The sequence below is a fragment of the Theropithecus gelada genome, chromosome 12 (assembly GCF_003255815.1).
Source record: "Theropithecus gelada isolate Dixy chromosome 12, Tgel_1.0, whole genome shotgun sequence".
NCBI lineage: Eukaryota > Metazoa > Chordata > Mammalia > Primates > Cercopithecidae > Theropithecus > Theropithecus gelada.
In genome coordinates this window covers 63,948,367-63,971,675 of record NC_037680.1, presented here as the reverse complement: position 1 = coordinate 63,971,675, position 23,309 = coordinate 63,948,367, and the positions used below count along the sequence as shown (strand labels likewise).

Sequence of the window (23,309 nt, the reverse complement as noted above, 5' to 3'; positions counted from 1 at the left end):
TTATTGCGTATCTTATGCTTGGCATTCAGAGAAGCTATTAAACCGTAAACACAAGCTCTATTATTGCAATGGTGTTAATGAAAGACACTCTTATGAGAGTCAAGTGTGTAACGTATCCTAGTTTTGACTTACTCAGAATTTTGGAGAATACGTTTAAGATAGACAAATGGTACACAGCTATTTAAAACATTTATCTGTATCTGGTTTTCAAATCCATGGGTAAACTATACACATTCACAATTTCTCAGGTATGTTCTATTTTTCTGACAAAGTACATGTACCATACTGGATTACAAATTATTTCAAGACATCTTCTCATTTAATATACAAAAATATTATGATGCAAATAGGTGGAAAATAAAAACTTACCAGAAATACAAGATAAACTCTGCATTCTAACCAGATGGATCTATCCTTTTCCCATTTATTCACATGGACCATGTGAATTAGATTAAGTCAATTAATCTCTGCATTTTTCCTTATTTGAATAATCTTAAAATCAAATTAATTTAATTGTAGTAAGCTATATTACAAAAAAGAGGAGAAATGTATTCCATTTTTAAGGACACAATCAGGTCTTACTTCTTACAAAAATATAAAATAGTATCACTGCCTGTGAACTGAGTTAGGGTCTCTGTTTCCTAGGTTACTAGAATTATTATCAGGTAGTAAGTTGCAAATACTTTCCTAAAACACAATTCTTCCATTTTTTTCTTCAATTAGTCTGTTTACTTAAGAGATAGTATTATTCAAAACTAACACACCAAAATATTATTGTTTGCAAAGATGGCCCAACTAGTGTATTTACTTTTGAAATGTTAAAAAAGTTTTATTTTTTAATTTTTTCATGGTTCAAATTAAATGTGTTATACACTTTTTCCACTACTAAAAATTAAAAAGACAAAAATCCTAACCCAGTTCAACCTAGCATAAGCCAAAATGAATACATAAATAACCCCTATGGTATTGAGGCTATAGTTTTATATTTTATTAACATTGCTGAATGAAGCCCAATTTTTAGACAAATCTTATTTCCCTTAACACAGAACATATCTTTTTGAATTAAAAAATGTTAATATGGCCACTGCACTCCAGCCTGGGAGACAGAGCGAGACTCCATCTCAAAAAAAAAAAAGTTAATATGCCATGAACTTTTGCATAAAACTGTAGTTATTTCTCTATTCAGACTTAGGCTAACTTAAGCTCTTTTATGTTTCTCATAAAATTATAGTGAATTTTGAGCATATCATTTGGTATATTAAATTGCAATGATTTAGTTACGTACCAACTAGATGGTTTATAAGTGCCCATCTCCTTACAGCCTAGTCACATGGAGGATCAATACATTTTCATGAGCACACAGGTTTGGTTTTATTAACCAAAATGAAGATAAGTTTTTCTTGTATCCAACTACTGAATTCGTAAATTTTACAAATGAGTGTTAATTTGAATGGTGTTCACTAATTAACCTGAGACCAATGATTATGCAGATCTTTTGCATATGCACCTCGATTTTGCCTTTCTTCCAAGGATAATTTGAAGGAAAAATAGAAATTTTGGTAAGTATCAGAGAGCAATAAATAACATTATAATAGAAAAAGAGGGTTAAAATCATGAGAAAAGAATGTCATCAATACAAAACAGTGATTTTTATTTTGTACTTAGTAATGGAAACAATATTATAGTAACATGTTTAATGTTTTATTAGTCAATGTGAATATGTCTTTAAAATATTACTTTTAATGATATATTTGTTTCTGTCTTTTCTACAAATATACAAATATACTTTATAAATTAAGAAAAAATTTCTGCATTTATTTTAGAAATTTAGGTATATGGTACTTATAGAAGTACACTGTGATGCACTTTGGATTTAGACCATCCACATATGAACCCCAAATTTACCACTTATCAGTTCCCCTTTCTCATCTATAAAGTGTAAGTGATAATCATACTGCTTTATAAGGTTTTGTAAGTAATCCGTGAATTAACACGTGGAAATTTTTTAGTACTTGGCATTTAGTACATATTTAATAAATTTTTATGTTCACCTTAAGTCTGTTGTGAATGAGACTGAGGACATAATTTGTTTCTATGCAAATTTCATTCCAAACAATCAACATCCATATGAATAGACAGAATGCAATCTATCTGTAAGACAGGAAGAGTGAACAAGTGTGATTTGTAATTACAATGTTAGAGTGACCATCCTTTTGCCATTGTACAATACATGCCAGAACCTAACAAAATTGATATTGATAATTACTATCTTCATAGAACTTGAACACTTAAAAATACCTGCATATGAACAATTTAAAAAGGTATATTAAACAAAAATTGGTGTGTTTCTTTACACATGAAACTCAATGAAACCCAAAGCTGCACAATCCTCATTGACAAAACTCTGGTTTTATCCTAAATATATTATGAATCTAAATCCTAAATATTTCATTATACTATTGTGTATTATCTATTATTAGACCTCTCATTACCAAAGTTGTGCAAAGTTGAATAGTGATATGATTCACCAAATCCAAACTGAATCTATTCTAACACAGGATAATAAAAGTAAACTTATTTATACAAATTTATTTGCTACTTGTGTGACTATACTACAGTAGAATAAATGTAGACATCTGTCAGAAAATTTTAGTTTTGATTATTATAGCAGCTCCACAATCTCAAAATGAGAACATTAAGAAGGATTCAATAAATTCAGTTTTTAGGATTCCAAGTTGTTTTTGACTTTTTTTTTTTAAAGTTCTTATTATAGGAACTTATTACTGCCACCTAATGGGAGACACTTGTATTTTCTTATTTATTATATTTCAAAAATAAAAAGAGTGCCTGTGCAATAGGAGGGCAAAAAAAAATTTAGGTTTTGGTTTAACATAATTCATTTTAAGAATTTATCATTCAATATTTTATAAATTAAGACCCACATTGAGGATGTAATGAAACCAAAAACTTTTTTTCCATAAATAACAAACAAACAAACTACATTCAAAGGGACTCACGTTTTCCATACAGTTGCATGAGTTTCATAGGATCTCTTTTTTGATAGCTATGTTAAGAGCTCTTCAACTCTCAGTTTAAAAACCCATGTTTCAGGTAATTCACATGACAGTTACTCTTATAAAATAAGGTAAAAAATATATATGTATGTATATATGTGTGTGTATATTTATGTGTGTATGTATATGTGTGTGTGTGTAATGTTTTTAAGCCACCTCAGATACTTTTATAGATCAGAGAGTAAGGGACAGAATTCGAAAGACAGACATGGACATCAGAAACAAATGGCCAAGAGTTTTCCCAGCAAACAGAAGGCATGACTTTCAGGGCTTTAGGAAAAACTATACAGTAAGTACAATCTGCAGCTGGCAATAGACTTCCATCTCTCTTTTGGTATCCCTCTCCTTCCACTAAGTTTTCTCACTTAGCCTAACATTCACTTTTTTCCAAACCATATGCCCAATAGCTACATTCTGGCCTCAGGTGGTCAAGAGTAGCATATTTTCCTGTATGCCAAAATTGCTCTTTCTCTAAACAAATTAAAATCTGGTAATATTGCAGTATATTTCATTTGGGGGAAGAAAGCAGACTGATTTTTCATCCCATAGTTTATTTCTGTCAAAGAATATTTATATTTTAACTCATATGACTATACATTTATTTCTATTAGGGGATACTAGGATTAAACAATATGGTCCATAAAAGTACCTCATAAGAAGTACTTATGAGGTGCCTGGCCCTATGCTAGATGTCAAAGGCCAGCAAGACAGGTCTCCTACTCTGGACAACAACACCACCACTTCCATGTTTTGTAAAGACAGTTCCAATCAAAGTGTAAAGTCTTAATCCATACTGCTGGCTGTCACTCTATTTTTCATCTTGTCACAAGATCAAGACTCAATATCTTAACTAGAGTGTTTTCTAAAATGACAAAACCTGATAAATCAGATCTTTTAATGTCTGATAAATCAGATAAATCAAATACATATAATAAATATGTATATATGTATATATTTATTATCATAGCAAACCTTCAGTTATTGACAAAACACAAAAAAAACCTGAAATAAACAACAACCAGATTCACCGTGTTTGCAATTTTATGTTTTCTTTGGTTAAGATATTCTGAAATATCTCCCTTTCAATTGCTTCTAATATAATTTTTACCTTTCCTACTTTGAAAAAAAATATTTTTATGTCTAATTCCATTGCAAATACCATGGTTAAAGAAAGTGATATTCCTAAGAATAAAGATTTGATGAATATTTGTCTTCATTAATTTGAATAGGAAGGCCTTCAAATGAGATATGAGCAAATATTAAGGCCTGGAACAACCTGGCAGGAGTGAAATTCATATAATGATTTTCCTAAATATTGTTTAATTTTTTAATTAATTGAATTTCTCACAATAGCTAACTTCCTTAATTATGCACTTTCCAAAAGGATTTCCTGTTCTATGTTCCATGTTATCAGTGAAAGTCATTTTGATCATAAAATTAATATATGTTTATATTTAATGAACCAAATTCCAGTCTACTTCCTTCAAAGTAAATACACACCAAAATTAACAAAGACTTTATATTTGAGTTTAGATATAATGCAAGCATTCTTCAAAAACATCCATTAAATGTGTAACTTTTCATACGAATCCTGAAAGCTAAGTTCGTTCAGCAAGTTCTCAACTGTCCTGACTCCAGTACCGTAAAAGACTGCGTATGTTCAAAACCTTAAATATGACATGTGGCTTCCTAAACTAGAGGCCTGGATAAGTTAAATAAATTTAGTTAATGGATTCCTAACTTAGAAAAGAGAGACTCCATCTCAATGTTTCATTAAATCTAACTATGGTGTAGGTCTTGAAATGGCATGTGCTTTTTAAAAAGAAATAAAAGATGTTAGATGTTTACGCTCTGACAACGTTCTACCCCCTTACTCAAAATAGTTTAGACTTAAAGGCTTGTCCTACATTCTGGTCTACATTTTCCCTACAGAAATAGTTGCGTGATGTTATCATCATGGAAGGGAAACAGTCTTTATAACAGACATGCTTTTTTATTTGTCTAGACATTTTAGTTCAACCTAATATGTATAGGGACATCAGTTATAACAGTATATCCATTCCAGTTTACCAACTGTTTGCAATGAAATTAAATTTTTGGTAAGGAACAAAGATCATTGTGCATCATATAATTTCATTGATATAAGATTATAATAGTAATACAATGATCTCATAATAGTATGAAGGAGTATTTATTTTAATAATTTCTAGGTTTATTTGTCTTTTGCTCTACATTACATAGGCATCACATTAGCATCTGAATATGAAAAGAGTGCTATCTTCCTTACTTATGGACCTATAGATCTTGTATTCCAGATTTAAATGTCTCTTCTTCCATTTATCAAGTCCTTCACCTCTAGACAAGTTTACTTATTGCCAGTACTTCTGATTTCAATTGGCACAGATTTAAAGAAGGATATATACATTTTCTAAAGGAGAATTAAGAATTACTTGTAGGTTTCTTTCAATTAGCATAAAATGTTCTTCTCTCAGATATTTATATACCTAAGTCCCTCACCACCCTGCAATCTTGCTCCAATGTGAACTCTTCTAAAGAGCTTACATCGATAATTATTTAAAATCAACCTACGTCTATACCACCACAGACCTCTTTTCTTCTTCATCTAGTTTAGTTCGTCCTTTTTTCTTGTAATACTAATCATCTTGCACCAATCTACTATAATTTACATATTTACTGTTTTTTTGTTTTGTTTTGTTTTGTTTTGTATTTATTTAGTTATTTGAATAGTCTTGCTCTCTTGCCCAGGCTGGAGTGCAGGGGTATGATCTTGGCTCACTGCAACCTCTGCCTCCCGGGTTTGAGCGATTCTCCTACCTCAGCATGACCACACCCAGCTAATTTTTGTATTTTTAGTAGAGGCGGGGTTTCGCCATGTTGGCCAGGCTGGTCTCAAATTTCTGGCCTCAAGTGATCCACCCACCTTGGCCTCCCAAAGTGCTGGGATTACAGGCGTACCCCAAGGTTGGTTACATACCCAACCTTGCTGTTATTTTTTATTTTCCATCCACCCACTAACATGTAAGCTCCAGTGCAAGGATTCCTGCCTGATTTTCATTTCACTAATATATATGAAGCACCTAGATAAGTGCTGTATATTAGGTGCCCTAAAACTGTTTACTAAATATTTAAATGAATAAATTAATAAATTAATGAATGTTTCTTTATGCTAGAGTCTAATTCACAGAAAACTGGATATTGGCTTCATGTGAGTTTATATATTATTCAAGAGATGCTAGAGTAAAAATACTGAAGGTGTTAGAATCACTGTATATTTCCAAAAAGAAAATATTCAAAAATTAATTTTCATTTTTTAATTCTTACTTCAACCTAATATGTATTCCTTCACTGACTTTGAAAGGAAAAAAGTTAGAAGATGCTTCCTGTAATATACTTAATGTTCAGATTTTACTAAATTCCAGGGAATGACCTTTCAAATTAGGGTAAATGAGAAGATCACTCAGTATTTTAACATAAAATGTTGAAGCCTTTCCCCAAATGGCCACACAATGGCTAAAACTGGCAGAATTCTTGTTGAAACTGGCTGATTTGCCAACTCTTGCCTCCCAACAAAAGCCTTATTCCGTTACTTATTGCCTTTCTGGACAATAGCACTAAAGAGCCTATACAAGGAGGGAAAAAAAAATAAAAAAACACACAGGCGCACACAGAAACTTAGCAATGAAATTGAAGGAAAGAAAAGTAATCTTTTCTGAAAACATCTATAGCATAATACAAATTCTGTTTAATTGCCAAAAAGTTTTACATCTGTTTGGTAAACAGTAAGTTACATGTTTGTTAGTCTGTAATTTATTAAGCTTTTCAGTGTTGATGTGTAAATACAGATAACTCAAAAACAATGCCAACTGTCAATGACCTTACATCATTGTATGGTTATGGAAGTTTTCTAAACTTACAGTCAAAGGACTATTTTATAAATTGAAATACATATTTGTGATTAAATAAATCATAATTTGTTTGAAAGCCTCATTATGAATCTTTACACAAGTTATCTTCTGAATGGACACAACTCATATTATAAGAATACACCTTTTATTTTCTCATTTAGATTCCCCATTTGTTTGAGATTCAGTGTTAACTTTATTGTTTTCTTTTAAAGCAGAATTCAAATTATTAATTTATCTAGAAATACCACTATTAAGGTTTTCTTTCTTCTGAGTTCAAATATGTATGTCATTCAGTAAAACAATAACTTTACTTTGAGAAAAATACTAATTACCAACATACATCCACAGTATTCAGATAAAATATGTATACAAAATGTGTCAAAGTTGTAATTTTACTGTTCTTCTACATATTCTCTTATCACACTACTGACTGGATTTTAAACCATAAGCAACACACTGGTTTGGATTAAATAACTCTCTGTCTTAGATGAACTATCACACAAAACATTTTTTAAAATTGTCAAATTGCTTCTTCTTACAACCAACCTTTCCTGTTTCTTAACTCTTATCCCTAAACTTTCTGACTTTATTTGATATAGTCATTATCAAACAGCATATTTTTGATAAAGTTATTATTATAAAACAGATAAGCATGTCCTTTGAAAAGCTATATTTTGTTTTTAAAATTAGTCACTTTGCTTCTGGTAAGTTTATATATGGCAAGATAATTCAGTATTCTACAACACATTTTCTTTATCCTAAGGAGCTTAAAATAGAAAAAAATAATAAAATAGGGCTGTCTTTAAAAAGACAAGACAGTGGAAATTTCTAATCTGAATAGGCTTGATGAAATAATGTAAAAGGCACTTAAGACAAACTCTACATAAATAAAAGCCTTGAAAGAAATTTGGATTTGTATACTTTGCCCTTAAAGTTTGAGTGCAAAGATGACTAATTTTTCACAGTGAGCAGGCATGTCACACTTTCTCAAGCTAGTACCAGTCCCTGCAATAACAAATGGTTATTCACAATATTCTTGTTTAGAAAAAGCCTGTGCCAAAATACTTGTTCACTCTCACCTAGATTCAGTGGGGACACCAAATATCCTTGAGAGCCTTTTCTGACAAAATACTACTTGTAGATTGAATTAAGGTTATTTTGAAGTCTGAAAAATTGTTTGATCCTAAATTAGATGTAAAAACATTTCTATAAATTTTAAATAGTTTTGCTAATTATTACAATGTACTCTGTATTGCAGAGTGGATTTTGGGGGTATGTGTAAAAATCAAACTTTTTTAGTAGTTTTTTTTTGTTTTTTTTTTGTTTTTTGTTTTAGCTCTCTGTATGTTGGATTGCCTTGACTGTGTTAAGTATGTCTATTCCAGAGATTGATGGTAACACCAGTGACATAACCGACTAGTCTACAACATGAAATATAACCTTAAATCAATTTTATAATTCATGATTTTGTTTACAAACAAATGTTATTAAGATTTCTCTGATAAGTCCTGTTTTAATTAATTCCTATTGCTAACTAATTATTCACCTCAGATGTTTCTAAAGTAGATGTGCTCTCCAGGTTTATATGTATCTCAGTGTTTTTTGTTGTTGATTTTTGATTTTTGAGATGGAGCCTCGCTCTGTCGCCCAGGCTGGAGTGCAGTCTGCAAGCTCCGCCTCCCGGGTTCACGCCATTTTCCTGCCTCAGCCTCCTGAGTAGCTGGGACTACAGGCACCTGTCACCACGCCCAGCTAATTTTTTGTATTTTTAGTAGAGAATGGGTTTCACTGTATTAGCCAGGATGGTCTTGATCTCCTGACCTCGTGATCCGCCCGCCTTGGCATCCCAAAGTGCTTGGATTACAGGTGTGAGCCACGATGCCCAGCCTATATGTATCTCAGTTTTAAATAATATGTATTTAAAATTGAATTTAATATTTTAAAGTGTTGCACATACTAAACTTTGCTCTTTTTGAGTAAATCCAGAGCAATGCATTTTGTTTCAGGTCTGGTGACAGTGGCTTTTACAAATGGCAGCGTGAAGTCTTGGGAGATTGACCCAAAAGCTGATGAAATTTGAAATGGAAGGAACAAGATTAAAAAGTGAAAAGCCAACCAGAACAGAGTGTAACGAAAAAACTTCGCATCTAAAGAATAGAAATATATGACTGTAAAAACAATATTAACTTAGTAATTATTGCTCCCAAGTTAAAAGATCAGAGGGAGGTTTGAAATTTGAAAGCAAGAGAAACCTTAAAAGAAAAGGGGAGCAAACAGAATAAACACAGGAAAAGAAAGAGAAGATAAAAGGAGAGGCTGTAAAGGAAGATAAATTAGTCCAATAAGACATTCGATTGGCTAGATTTGTAATTTGTTACATTATAAAAATCCAGTGCCGAATCACATAAATTAAGATGAGATGCTTTGTCTACATGGCCATGGACAATGGGCACTTCAATGGGTACCATTTTTAGTTGACATGCAAATATCTTCCAGATGCTTGGTCTAAAATTTTGGACGGTAAACCTTTAATGTGTCTTTTCAATTGGGGCATGGTGAGTGTTAAGCCTCAGGGTTATTCCTTCTGATAAGAACTGAAAAGTATTTATTTAAAAAATTGTGAAAAGTAAATACCACTTCCTGGGTGGTAATAACTGACTTGCGTTTCAGGATTGAACCCAATTGGTCAAGATAATTACTCTGCTTTTAAGTGTAGGGGTCATAAAATCTGTCTCAGTCTCTCAGGACTTCAACAGGTTGGGCTACATTGGTCATATCACATTTAAAGCAGCAGTGCTGTTTGGTAAAGTGAAAATCTCTCTGCTTATTCTGAACCTACCAAATTAGTCTGGGATGGCTCAACAGACAGATGGAGATGATGCTTAAGTGATGCATGTGTGCCCTGAGATAGTGTTCTCTTTTCTGTATTTTGGATGTTGTGTGAATAAGGCATAATAACCCAATAGAGTCAAACTTACAATAACAAAATAAGTCAGTAAATAGGACACATGTTTAAATCAAGTGATTGTCTTCACAAATAACTAAACAATAACTATAAATGTATACTGAGCTACCCATAAATAACAAAATGTATGTAATACTTCCTATTTTAATTCTGGGCTGAGAATGATTAGTTCTGTGACTTGGTGGCACATTTTTCCTGTCTGAATCATTCTAACTTAAAAATCTTAGGAACTTGGTGATAATCCAAATTATAGATTTGTAGACCCCTTTCACCTTCATCAGATTCAGGGGTAAATACACACACACACACACACACACACTCCTTGATTTAAGGGTTAGAAATTATTGCTGTTCCAAAGTTCCTTTGTATATATAAGAATTAACTTGAAATCAAATGGAATTTGTACATTTAAATCACATAATAAACTTTCAAATAGGATCAGTACTGTATAAGGCAGCTCCATCTCCCACTTAGATCCCTTGACCTTTCCCTAATAAATTGCATTTCATATATGTTGATCCATAGATTCATAACAAATACATCATTCTGTAGGAGGGAATTATGCTCTGCATACTTTTCTACAAAAACCTTTATAATTAAGAAATTTTCTTAATTTTCTTATGTAGAAATGTTAGATGTAGAATGTAGAATGTAGTTTCATATGTAGAATGTTATGTATACCATACTGATATAGATTGGATGTTTGTCCCCTCCAAATCTCATATGAAGGTTGAATGTTGAAATGTGATTCCCAGCGTTGGAGGTGGGGCCTGGTGGAAGGAGATTGAATCATGAATGACCTAGCACCATCCCCTTGGTAATAAGTGAGTTCTCGCTATGTTAGTTCACACAAAGTCTGGTTGTTTAAAAGAGTATAGGACCTTTCTGCTCCCTCTCTTGCTCCCTCTGTCTCCACGAGATATGAGGATATGTCAGCTCCCCTTTTGTCATGAATGTAGACTTCCTGAGGCTCTGCCAGAAACAGACGCTGGAGCCATGCTTATACAGCCTGCAGAACCGTGAGACAATTAAACCTATTTTCTTTATAAATTACCCAGCCTCAGGTATTTCTTTACAGCAAAACAAGGACAGTCTAACTCATACACATAATACTGTTTAAATAAATAAACTCCTGTATACTTAGACCCAAGATTGTCCATCATGTTCTTCCCTGATTGACTCACATGGACTTTACCCTGAGCTTGTACTAATCATTTCCTTGTTTTACTTTATGACTTTACCACATATGGTTTCTGGGCAAACTTTTACGTTATTTTTCTGTTTTTATTTTTACTTTAATGAAACTGGAATTATCTTGAATACATTCTTTGAAGACTTGCTTCTTCCTTTCGGCATTATGTTCTTGAGATAAATCATTGTTAATGGGTATAGCTGTGGCTCTTTCCTTTCACTATTACAGTGTTCCATTGTATGAATGTAACACAATGTATTTATCCTTTTTCCTGCTGAGGAACATCTGGATTGCTTCCACAGTTTTGCTATTACAAACAATGAGGCTATGAACATTTTGTTAACATATCTCCTGGTACACATATGTCCATGTTTTTTTGAGGATATATTTTTCAGTGAGATTTCAGGATCCTAGCAATTTAAAATGCTTATGCCAATTTACACTCCCACCAAGAGTGTATGAGGTTTCCATTGCATCATATCTTTTCTAATGCTGTGTATTACTGTCAAACTTTTTAATTGTTGCTAGTCGGTTGAGTGTAGCATAGTATCTCATTGTGGTTTTAAACTGCATTTTCCTTATTATGAGTCACAATGAATTTGTAAGCTAAATGAATTAAAATTTTCCTCTGAAACATTTGTTTCTAATTGAATGGCAGTGACTTAATATTGCAGGGTTATAATTAAGTCACTTTTTGCTTTTAACTATTTAAGAGAAGGATTAACTATCTCTCTTTGGTTAGATGGTCCAGGGAAAGGAAAAATATGTTTTATTGCTTTTAAAATTGGATATGCATGAAGAACATTTCTCATCATGAACAAGAACACAGATAGAAAATGTCTTGAATTATAGCTCTAACTTTCTATTTCTCTTTATTCAAAAACTAATATCTATCAAAATCTCCTTTGAAAAATAAAGAGAGGAGGAAAATGAATAATTCTATTCAGGGGTGTTTATGTGTTCTTTTTAAAAAACTGGTTGCACATTTACAATAATTTATGAAGCTTGCATATCTCCTGAGAGTGATTGTGTCTCTTTCTACCTATTGTAAAAAATTATTTCTTACACGTCAAAACATCATAGAAAGCATTGAAGTTTGTGTTTTTCACATAATTCCTCATTTTTTAATTCGATTGATTGCCTTTATAGCCATCAGCTGAATTTAACCAGTATATTTCTTCAAGGTTCTGATTTTCCCTTTATAAATATACTTAGGTTTATATATTTTTTTTCTTCAGCTAAGTTGTTATATTTCACCATGGCAACATCATATCAAGAAAGTCTAGGTATTATCCCTATTTGCTGTATTACTTTTCTGTGTTTTCCAGATTTAGTTGATTAGGATTTTATTGTCCAACCATTTCACCAGTTTTGCTACTTGAACAAAATTAGCTCTTTCTTTTGAGTTTTCTCTAGGTATTTTTATCTTTTACATTGGGGCTTAATAATGTTTTGTTTTCATCCTTTCTTCTTGAATTTAACCTATTTTAGTACTTAGTTTGATATCACAGATAACTGATATTTTTCAGAAGAAAGAGGTAGTAAGTACATGTTCACACATACATTGTAATTTTATTAATATATGCAACATGTTTATTAACCAAAGTTAACTCATCAATAAATTTGCTGATAGCCAGAAGTGACCATTTACATGTCCCAAACACCAAAAAGCTGGAAAGGTTCTTTCATAGCATTTTCGACAGGGATGAAAAAAGAACCATGCAGAAAAAAAAATAATGCTTCTGAGTATTTCTACTTCTAGTGGTATTTTCTAGCAAGTTGGGAAAATACTAAAAATAAACTTCAACCTTGAACCTGCTGAATTCCATATGTATGCCAATAAAGGTTGAGACTAATAAGAACTTTTATTTTTTCTGAAATAGCTTTTAGGAATCCAGATTCTAAATATAGTCAGGTGTCACTTAAGGATTGGGATATGTCCTGAGAAATATGTCATTAGGTGAGTTTGTCACTGTGTGAACATTACAGAGGGTACTTACAGAAACCTAGATAGGATAGCCTGCTACAGCTTATTGCTCCTAGACTGCAAATCTGTATTATTGTACTAATATTGTAGGCAACTGTGACACACTGGTAAGTCTTTGTGTAGTTAAACACACCAAAATATAGAAAGGACAGTAAAAAATACTGTATGAAAATCTTATGGTACCACAGTCATATATGTGGACTGTCTTTGACTGAAACATCTTTATGCAATGTGTTAACTGTATATGCAGACTTTTTGATAATGTACAAATACACATCTAATTAATACGACCACATGATTCTAATTATACTAGTCAATTTTTAGTGATATATAATATGTTATTAAAACACATGAAGGTGTAAACATTTACAACGTAATTTTTCAAAATAATTGGAAGTGTTTTTTGGTTTACAAAAGATTCAATTGCAGAGATTACTTTTAATAATAAGCTTTCTGAATATTTTTGAGGGTTTACATAAACGTTTCTATTGACTTTAAAGAAATTATTGGCAATAGACCTGATTATTGTTAGGTCTAGTAGAAAATTGATGCTCCATAAGCACAAGATCTTTAAAAGCCTTTCAAATGTCAATATGAGTTAATTGAGATAAATAATTCAAAAAATGCAATTCTGACATTTTTCAAGTTCCTGAAATTCAAACAGTGTATAAACGCAAAGCAAGGTAAACTAGCTGTGTCTTGCTTTCAACATTAGTTTGAGCCTGAAAGGATGTATGTAAACTACATTTATGTAACTTCAATATTTGTTTGACAGGGAATGAATTTAACTTGTTAGTAACATCTTATGTTTATAGAGAGTTAAAACTTATTACTGACAAGATCTGGCCTCTGGCTCCCTCTTTGACCAAGTTCTTGAATGCTCTTTGCCCTCAATCACTCCACTATGACTATATTGACTCTCTTTCTGTACTTTGAACTAGCCAAGTCATTCCTGCCTTAGAACCATTGACTCAGTCATCCTTTCTTCTAAAAGCAACTGTTCTCCCAAACGTTAAGAGTAGTGTGCTCCCTTACTACAGGTCTACTGCTCAAATACCACTTCTTCACAGACGCTTTTTATGACTATTCTATCTGGTATACCACCATCATACATTTCTCCCTATTCTCCCTTAGCTTGCTTTACTGTCCTTCATGCCACTTATCAACACTGGGCATTTTTATATTTATTTGTTTCTTTTTTTTTTCTCCTTATAATATAAGCTCCATGAGAGCAGGGACTACCATATCCCCAGCCCGTAGACCAGAGCCATGCAAACATAGATTACACATCTTCCTAGGGCCAAGACCTTAAACAACAGGCACTATCTGCGTCCACGTTTGTGCCCATTGGAGTTCCCATTCTTAGGACATACGATGCCAAGAACAAAGTTACTGATTACTTTCAGGTTAGCATGGTGACAACCTCAATATACCTGGTATGTCTCCTCCCAACTTTCCACTGAAAAGTATCATTTGAAATATGTATGTTTATGGTTTTAACAAAGAAACACACTAGTATTTAACTTGAAGTTAAATTCTGAGAAATCCCACTATTCACTCATAATATTACCAAATTCACAGGAATGTTCTCTTGTCATCTAGGGTCCTACGATGATACACCAACCACTTGTGCTACCACCTGTCAAAACTTTGGATGGCCCTACTTTCAGGTATTGCATATATTACAAAAGAACATCCATGACCTAATGAAAGTACATGTAGGATTTCCAGTTGAGGATAATAAGACCATGTTAACAATAGTAAGAAGTATTTCACAGAAAGGTATATGGTTAACTTTAGAATAAAAGAGAATCTTGAAAGGCAATCTAACAAAATACTGATAAAGATGGAATCATGGACATCTGTCACACTTACAAAATTATTTCCTTGGGACTTTGGCAGTGGACTTAGTCTCCATATTGCTGTTCTCTTGGCCAGACTACCAGGAGTGTCAAATTAATTTGAATGTGTCCTAGTAGATTTATTAATATTAGTTATTTTGTAAAATTAGCCACAGACATCATATATGTATATATACTATATAAAACATATTATAACCATAATTATATGGATATATACCAAAAATTATGTTTAACATGATAAAATAGGGCTAAATTGCTCATTTGAACTAAATTCCTTTTCTCTATAGAGTTCTTTATTTTCTATTCACATTGTTACTGTTATAGTCCTATGAATGGATGTAAAACTTTCTTATATTTGGAACATAAGATGATATCTTATTTATAAGCAAAGGAAAAAACTTTAAATGACTCTAAATATTATTTTTAGAACTCCCTGGCCACTCTGAGGTCTTATTTTCAATCCTAGGCATTAACTACAGGCTTTTGGGGCATTGGTGCTTCCAGAAAGACTACTGTTCCAGATGTGTTTGTCTTGTTATTTATGTTTGGCATTATAGTACCACGGCAAATAAAATATTAGTTATGCAATTAATATTACACCTCATAGTTGCCTTTCCTACAAAATTAAATGTCCTGCATTAACTTGTTTTTAGACTGCAGAAATTTGACAATTCAATAACGTATCATCATAATAAATGGTAATAACCTAAATTAAAACTAAAGGCTACTAATTATTTTCTCTTAAATTTAAAACTGGGTGACATCATTCCTCCTTCTGTACTTAAGCTGTGATTTCTAAATTCCCAGTTCATACTGCTGGGCCCAAAAATAGATCCTCTATAATTGTTCTTTCTCCCACAGCATGTCTTTGGGAACTCATCATTGTTGTGCTGTCCTTTCATGTGTCAGCTTCCTTTGCACATTACATTTCACATGACTCACTGTTCCTTAGAGCAAGATTTGAATGCTCAAAATGCCTACTTCTATCTGACAGCTGGATTTTTCTTCCTGATGGTTTTTATGTGAAGTAATACCAGATCAACTTTCAAAAGGCCCAAAGTTTGCTTAATAAAGAAACATAGGAAAGAGAGCACGATGGGAGAAAATTCACTTACCAGGGAAGAATTGGATTTGGCCTCCCACTATCTGTGTGTATCAGTCATGTCTTCCTGTGAACGCTGAGAGGAATACACTATATTTTTTTCCAAGTGTGTTTTTCAACTTATAAATTATAACATCTCTTTGAGAGTTTAAAGAAGATACATTGGAAGTAACGGAAAATGAAAGGTCCAAGTTTAAAGGTGCATTCTTTTCATTAGCCTGGTCTCACAGAACTCGTAGAGCATTGGAAAGATTTTCTGTGAGAAGTTAATGGCTGCCATTTGAGTTGCTTTTTGTTCTAATAGTGCAGTTTAAGGTGTAAATTCACTTCAATTCCAGCAAGACAGAGGTAGAAAAAAATTATCTTTATGGAAATTAAAAATTTAAATGAGAACTATGATTGCAGTTTGCCATCATATTAGTTTGAATTATATATGTTTCCATTTTAACATAATAAAAGAAGTACAGAACAGAGACTTAGGAGAGGGGGTTCCCAGTCTTAGCTCTTCTACCACTGCCGTGGAATATAAAGCAAATCACAAAACCCTCTTGAGCTCCTAATTTGTGTCTCTAAAATGAGAAGATTTTTCTATAAGATTTCTCAGGTCCCTTTCGGCTCTAAGATTCTGAAATAGCTGCCTATAACTCTCTGACCTAAAGATAAGAGCTAAAAATAAAATATCATCTGAAGTTCTTTGTAACCAGCTATGTGATTTGTAATAGTTCAATTCCTCTAACTACAAGGGTTTTTTTTTTTTTTATGGTTTTATTTATCTAATCATACAGCTGACTGAAACTTGACAGATGGGTAAGAAGTGGGAAATAAACAAATATAAGGGGAAATGTCTCTGGCTAGTTTGAATTTTGGCAACAGAAGCATCTATTTCTAGTTATTGGTAAAGTTTAGTAATCTTGTGGAAAGTTCTTTCAGAGTCCAAAATAGTAAAGATATTAACTTATAAATTTCTAATCATTTAATAGGTCCATTTTTGCATTTAAATTTTAATCCAGCTAAAATTGAAGCAATATTTAACATATTATATAAACTAAAAAATATATTTGTAAATATATGAAAATACTCCAGAAAAGTTATGCTTATAGTGTTTTGAAGTATGCTTAATAAATCAATTTTATGAATGATTATTTTATCATCTCTTTAAAATTTTAAAGCACACTGTCCTATTGCTCAGAGTTCAAATTAGGTATACTCCCATGTGTATGAGAGACACAATTAATGACTTGCAGGTCATAATTAAAGATTCAAAACATTCATTTTTATAACAGAATGTTTACAAAATACTCATTCTCATTTTGTTGTGTAATGAGCAGTGTTTCCAATTAAAGTAGTTAAAATTCAAACAAATGAGGTCAGCGTGACTTGTCATTTATGTTAACTTACATGTACCACAGTAAAATAAAGCTGGGACCTAAATATGGCACTGGCTTAAAAAAGTAAGTATTGGTAATCGTACTTGATCATGTGCCTTGAGGGTCTCATCTTAAGTGCCATGAAAGTCTACCAGTAACTCCTTCATCACTAAAAGATTTTCGTATTATTATTCTTTCTGTAAAATGGTGGAATCCCTCATGAATATGCTTCCCTGCAATGTCCTTGTTAATTTGCCCTTAATCAGACTTTTCTTTAGTGAATAAAGTTGTTCTGCTTTACATTGATCCCTGAAACAGCCCTGGTGTTGATCTCTGTAAAAAATTTCACTCACACAGATAGTAGACTTCATTACAGATTTACACGGTAGCAGATATGGGAGAGGTTCACATACCACCACCACGCAAACAACTTCAAATCAATAGTATAAATGACCATTTTTAGAATAACTTATTTCTCCCAATAGTCTATTCTGACCTCTCTCTATCTCTTTGACTTTATTTTGTCTTTACCTATTCTTTCCTTTTGTCACTCATTTTCCAGCTTCTGTTGCACGAGTAAAAGTAACGCATTTTCTAATTTGGTTCATGGAGAAGAGACTTCTTCCCCTGACATTTGAGCACCTGATAACATTTATGACCAAGAGTCTGCTCTACTCTAAGTGGATTTTTAATTTATCAGAAAGAACAGTTCCTCTCATAAGAGGAATTATGATGCCAATGTAATAGCTATTATTTAATATGTAAGTAGGTAAACATAAACTGCCATTGAAATTTAGTAGAAAGCATATTATATGCAGTGATGATAATACCTTCATGAAATTCTTTAGTTATCGTTTTTTTCTTTTCAAATTTGTTATACCTTAAATTAGGATGAGTGTCTTATTTATCTTTTTTACTACATTGCCAGCCATAATGGTTCTCAAATGCAACAACATTTTCATTTTTGGTAGAATTGAGTTTCCCCATTTACTATGTGTTATACTTTTCCCTAGACCAAGGATCTACGAAGTGAGTTATCCATACTCTTACCACATAGGCAGAAACAGCTTGTTTTACAGAAATCAATTTCCTGATCCTCAGACTCGATTTGATCTCCTTCCTAAAACTGATCTGCCAGTGAAAACTTCGAAGGTACAAGCTTCCAGCTAGTTATCCTTTTCCACTTCTCTCTTCACAATCTTCCTTCTTCTCTTTTACCTACGTCTCCCTCCCCACACCAAAAAACACAAGTGTTGTATTACCCATTCTGAATCTTACTAGAGAGCATTTTTGCAAAGCATAACAATCTCCTAGGCCACAAACAAGGGGATGAGGATGGTGGGTACATTGATGTTTGCCAAGCCTCCTTTCAAAAGGACATGTCAGCTTCCCCCTTCTTCATCTCATTAAATAATATAGGGCAAATAAAATTTTACTTGTGTTTAACATGGATTAAGAATCAAATTATATCTCAAAGTCTATAATAATGCATTTTGATCTTGAGTGTAAATTTTAAAGCCAGACTGCCTGATTCAACCCTTGAATTAATCAATTTTTAATCATGTGTTAAAGTTAATAAACTGACTGAGCTTCAGGTCCCTCATTGGTAAAGCTGGGTTAATCATAGTACCTACCTTACATGATTGTTGTAAGGTGACCGTAAAGTCTAGAAAATCAAATATTACTTTTTAAAAGTATTACAATCTAATATATATAAGTGAATCATTTATTATATATCATTTGTATTTCCAGATTTGGTGGACACTGTATATAAATAGATAGCTACAAGTAGAGGTATAAATAGGTAATGTATAGATTAGTGCTTGAAACTTAGTAAGCCTTCCAGACGTGTTAGCTACTATTATTATCAACATGATAACTATTGCCATTATTTTTGATAAAAGTTATAGTGGTAATGCAATCTGGAAGAACTTCTTAAAAGCATTCATTTGCTGCCATTTGGACAGGATTTTTTTAAAAATAAAATTTTAATCTACGTACAAATTTTGTTGCAAAAATTTTAGAGCAGGGTAAAGATTTTCATGAGAAAAGATTAGAAGAGATTTACTTCACACCAATGCACACATCTGCAAAAAAAAAAAAAAAAAAAAAAAAAAAAGACAGACACTTCACAAAGTTTAAAGTGTTACCTGCTCATCTAATGATCTATTTCCATGTCACTTTATCTTCTTTCTTGCTTCTTGCTACCTTTATTCCCTTTTTTTCCTACATAACGAGTTTTCCTGGCTCTCTTTCAGGGTATCACTAAAAATAATTTAAAATATAAAAATACATTTTAATAGAATAAAATTCTTTAAGATGAAGGGTGGATAGTGGACTGGGATATGATTTCAAGGAGAGAAAGAAATGATCTATCATTTTCAACCGCTGCGAAGAACTCATTCATTTATTTTAAATGAATGTGGTAGATATTGAATTGCTTTTATATTTATGTTTTACTGTGAAATTTTAAAATGATGTAACAGTTATAGTTTAGAATGTCAACATTTAAAATGTGCCAAAAGTTACATGCTTTGCAACTGATCTGTCAGTTGAAATGGGTGATGTTTTTTCAAAATTATTTTACACAAGGTGTCAGCAGAAAAACTTGGAGCACACTGCTCTTTACTAGAGTGTTTCATTCATCATTGCATTTCCTCCATTATAAGGAATACTCTTAAAATATGTTTATCAATAAATATGCATACAATTTTTTCTTATCATGAAAATATGGTGAGTTATAATGTCTTGCTTTTCATTGTACAATGCATTTGTGACTAGAACAACTAACCTTATCTCATAAACTTCACTTACAGAAGGAAAAATTGGATCTAGAATAATGCAACCTGATATTATATGTATCAAATGGAAATGTACTACTAATAAGCAAATAAATATAAGACTTTCAAGCTATAGGTGGAAGATACCAAATGGGTTTCCCTTGTGTTTTAAAGGATAATAAATTATCAGGAAGTTAAGAAAGGTCCATTGAAACTGAGTAATTCTATGTATAATTCTATGCATAATAATTATATTTGTGACATGACTATTAGCAAATAGCTTGCTTTTTTGATAAAAAATAACATTATACATTAACAAAAACATAAGTTGTCAACATTTATGTTGTCATAAAATGTGAGAAAAATCCATAATCTTTTTCCAAAATGAATCGACCTTTGAAACAAGCAGTTAAACAAAGAGTATCTGAAGAGGTTTTACTGGAGTCCAAATACTGTTCTTTGAGACAGATTTAGATCTACCATTAATAATCTGATCCCTCAGTCCAAATTTCAGGAAGAGTCCATTAAACCCCCAAACTAAGTCTAACAGTCAATGCAGTGTTGATTTCTCCTATGTAGAAAAACACTTTAAGAAAAATGACATTATAAAAACTTTATTGCACTTAAATATTATTATTGTTATATTTGTTGTCCTTTTTGTCTCCCAGGCCTTCCTTAAGCTTCCTTGCAAAGTATGTTAGTTATATTTTATGGGATATATCAATTTTGACAAAATATTTCCTCTTCCCAAATTATGTAGACTCCAGTATGAATATGATGAAGTAAAATTGTTAATTAGGCCATGCCAAATTCATTTATACCTGTCATGGTTTCAAATCTGCCAGTTCTCCTTAATTTTCAGCCAGCTCTTTGTAAATTGCACATCTTTATGCTTTTCCAAGATTATCCAATTTTTTTGTCGATATTAATCCATCAGTCACAATACTTATGAATGGCCAGATGCCTTTTGACTTGTCGCATTAAGGTACAGGGTCCTGCTAATATAATTAACAATATATTACTGCTATTTCTACTAGTTAATGAAAACAAATGAAATGCTAGTTGCATTTATTGATTTTTGTTAAAGTGAGCAAATTTCTATGTAAAGTATTTGAGAAATGCCTAGGAAGGGTGTGGCTTATAAGAAAAGCACAGTCATTTACTATGATTTTACGGGAAGTTCCTCCTGTGGCTAAATGTACTCGCTCTCTCACATTGCTGTAGATATCTCACAAAGGAAAACCCAACACAAATATCTGCAGCTTTTAATATGCTGAATCTAAAACATTCCTGCCAATGAGAAACAGACCCTGCATTTAAAGGAGGGTAAAGCTTGTTTCAATAAGCCTGGCGAATGGGTCTGCCAACCTTTAGTTAACTCGAGTAAGCCTTTTAAAGCATTTTTTTTTTTTAGGCTGTTTTATATGACACCTATCTCCAGATAGAATTTGAAACTTCTTCCAAATGTTTTGTCTATATGGCATCAAATATCTATTAAGCCTTAAATAAGAGAAATTGGGTAACCAATACCTAACTAGCAATTCCCAATGTAAAGAACTACCTCATTGGGCATATCTATATTTTGAAATCAGATGTGGCTATTGTTAACCAGGCTTTAGGCATGAGAGCCCCTTATCTATAAAAAAAGAATTATGGTCATGCCAAAGTTTTTTATTTTTTATATCTCACAGGGTGAACTTATTTATCACATTTACTGTATAACTAATAATAAAGTCTAACTTCAAATCATTTGGGATTCTATTGCATGGAGTAAGCTTAGTTATTTCTGAGAAATTTCATTATTCTCTATTTACCCTAAATTTTTTCCCAAGCCTTCAGACATGTCAATAAATGATCCAGAAAACAATACCTTCACACATAGGACATAGGTTTCCCTGTCACTTCAAACACTGTCACACACACACCGTTGCAAAATACTTTAGAGTAAATTTTGCCATCAAAGAATAAGTTTTTTTAAATCCTAGGAAACCTTAGAATTTATCTTTATAGCCAGATAATTAAAATATTCCTCAACAATATCCTATTAAGGTCAATTTTGTGTTTTCTTTATGAGGAAAATATGATTTTGAATGCTTTTATAACATCTCAGATTCTACATATTTGATACCATATTTGGTGGGAAATTACAGTCATATGTACAGCTGGTGAAAAAAAACATACATACAAGTAATTTTGAAGCACATGAGTTTTGCTTCAAAAGCATTTCAAGTAAAAATTTATGCAATGAAAATGAAGAGGAAGAAGTATGCTTGTTAACATAGATACATTAAATTAAAAACAATATAGACCATACATTCTGGTTTGCATTTTGAAGTGACTGTTGGGAAAGGTCTATTTCTTTGCAGTCAGAACAATTTTTCTATTATGTTCTATTATTATTGTTCAGACTTATATCTTTGAAGGTCAAATTCGTCTGAAATTTTTATTGTGAAATAAGGAAGAGCCATTTATTTCTCTTACAGTCCTATCTAAATATTGTAATGTGAATTGTAATTCATTTTCTCTATTGGAACTTTATTACTTTAATGCCATATCTGAATACAAGCTTTCAAAATCCCTATATTTAAATATTCTAATAGATTATCTTCATAGCTTCTTAGGATTACAAAGATCCTTTTATCTTTTTAACACACTCCCCTCATATTTTAGATTAAAAATTGAGAAGCAAGAAAATTAAAAGAAATAGAATAGTCATCTAGTGTTACAACCAGAATTATACCATTTCTCTTCAATAGATTTGTATTGACTATTCCATAAAATGTCCACAAACTACCTAATCTTGTCTCTTAAAGTTATCAGCAACATGCTGATAAAGATATCAGATATAAAGATATCAGCATGTTGCTGACAACTTTAAGAGACAAGATTAGGTAGGGTCTTCTGACATTAATGTGTTCTTCTGGACATGTTCTTATATGCTGAACTTCAAATTTAACAAAGCATTCTGTGATATTTACTATAAGAGCCTCACTATTATTAGACAAATTTGAGAAATCTTCTGTTTCACAATGCCCCAAAGCAAATTGTCACGTA

The 23,309-nt window shown here is 32.1% G+C and overlaps 1 protein-coding gene across 3 annotated transcripts in view; it reads left to right on the top strand.

Moving 5' to 3' along the window:
• CALCRL (calcitonin receptor like receptor) overlaps window positions 1–23,309 on the top strand; it is a 102,741-nt gene that overhangs the window by 3,121 nt on the left and 76,311 nt on the right. Inside the window, exons 2-3 of one of the 3 annotated variants that reach the window (XM_025404552.1) lie at window positions 9,497–9,555; window positions 14,747–14,814. The exons of the other annotated variants lie outside the window; for them this stretch is intronic. The gene's annotated coding sequence lies outside the window, so the exon portion shown is untranslated. The remainder of the gene's footprint in view (window positions 1–9,496; window positions 9,556–14,746; window positions 14,815–23,309) is intronic. 3 annotated transcript variants of the gene reach the window in all.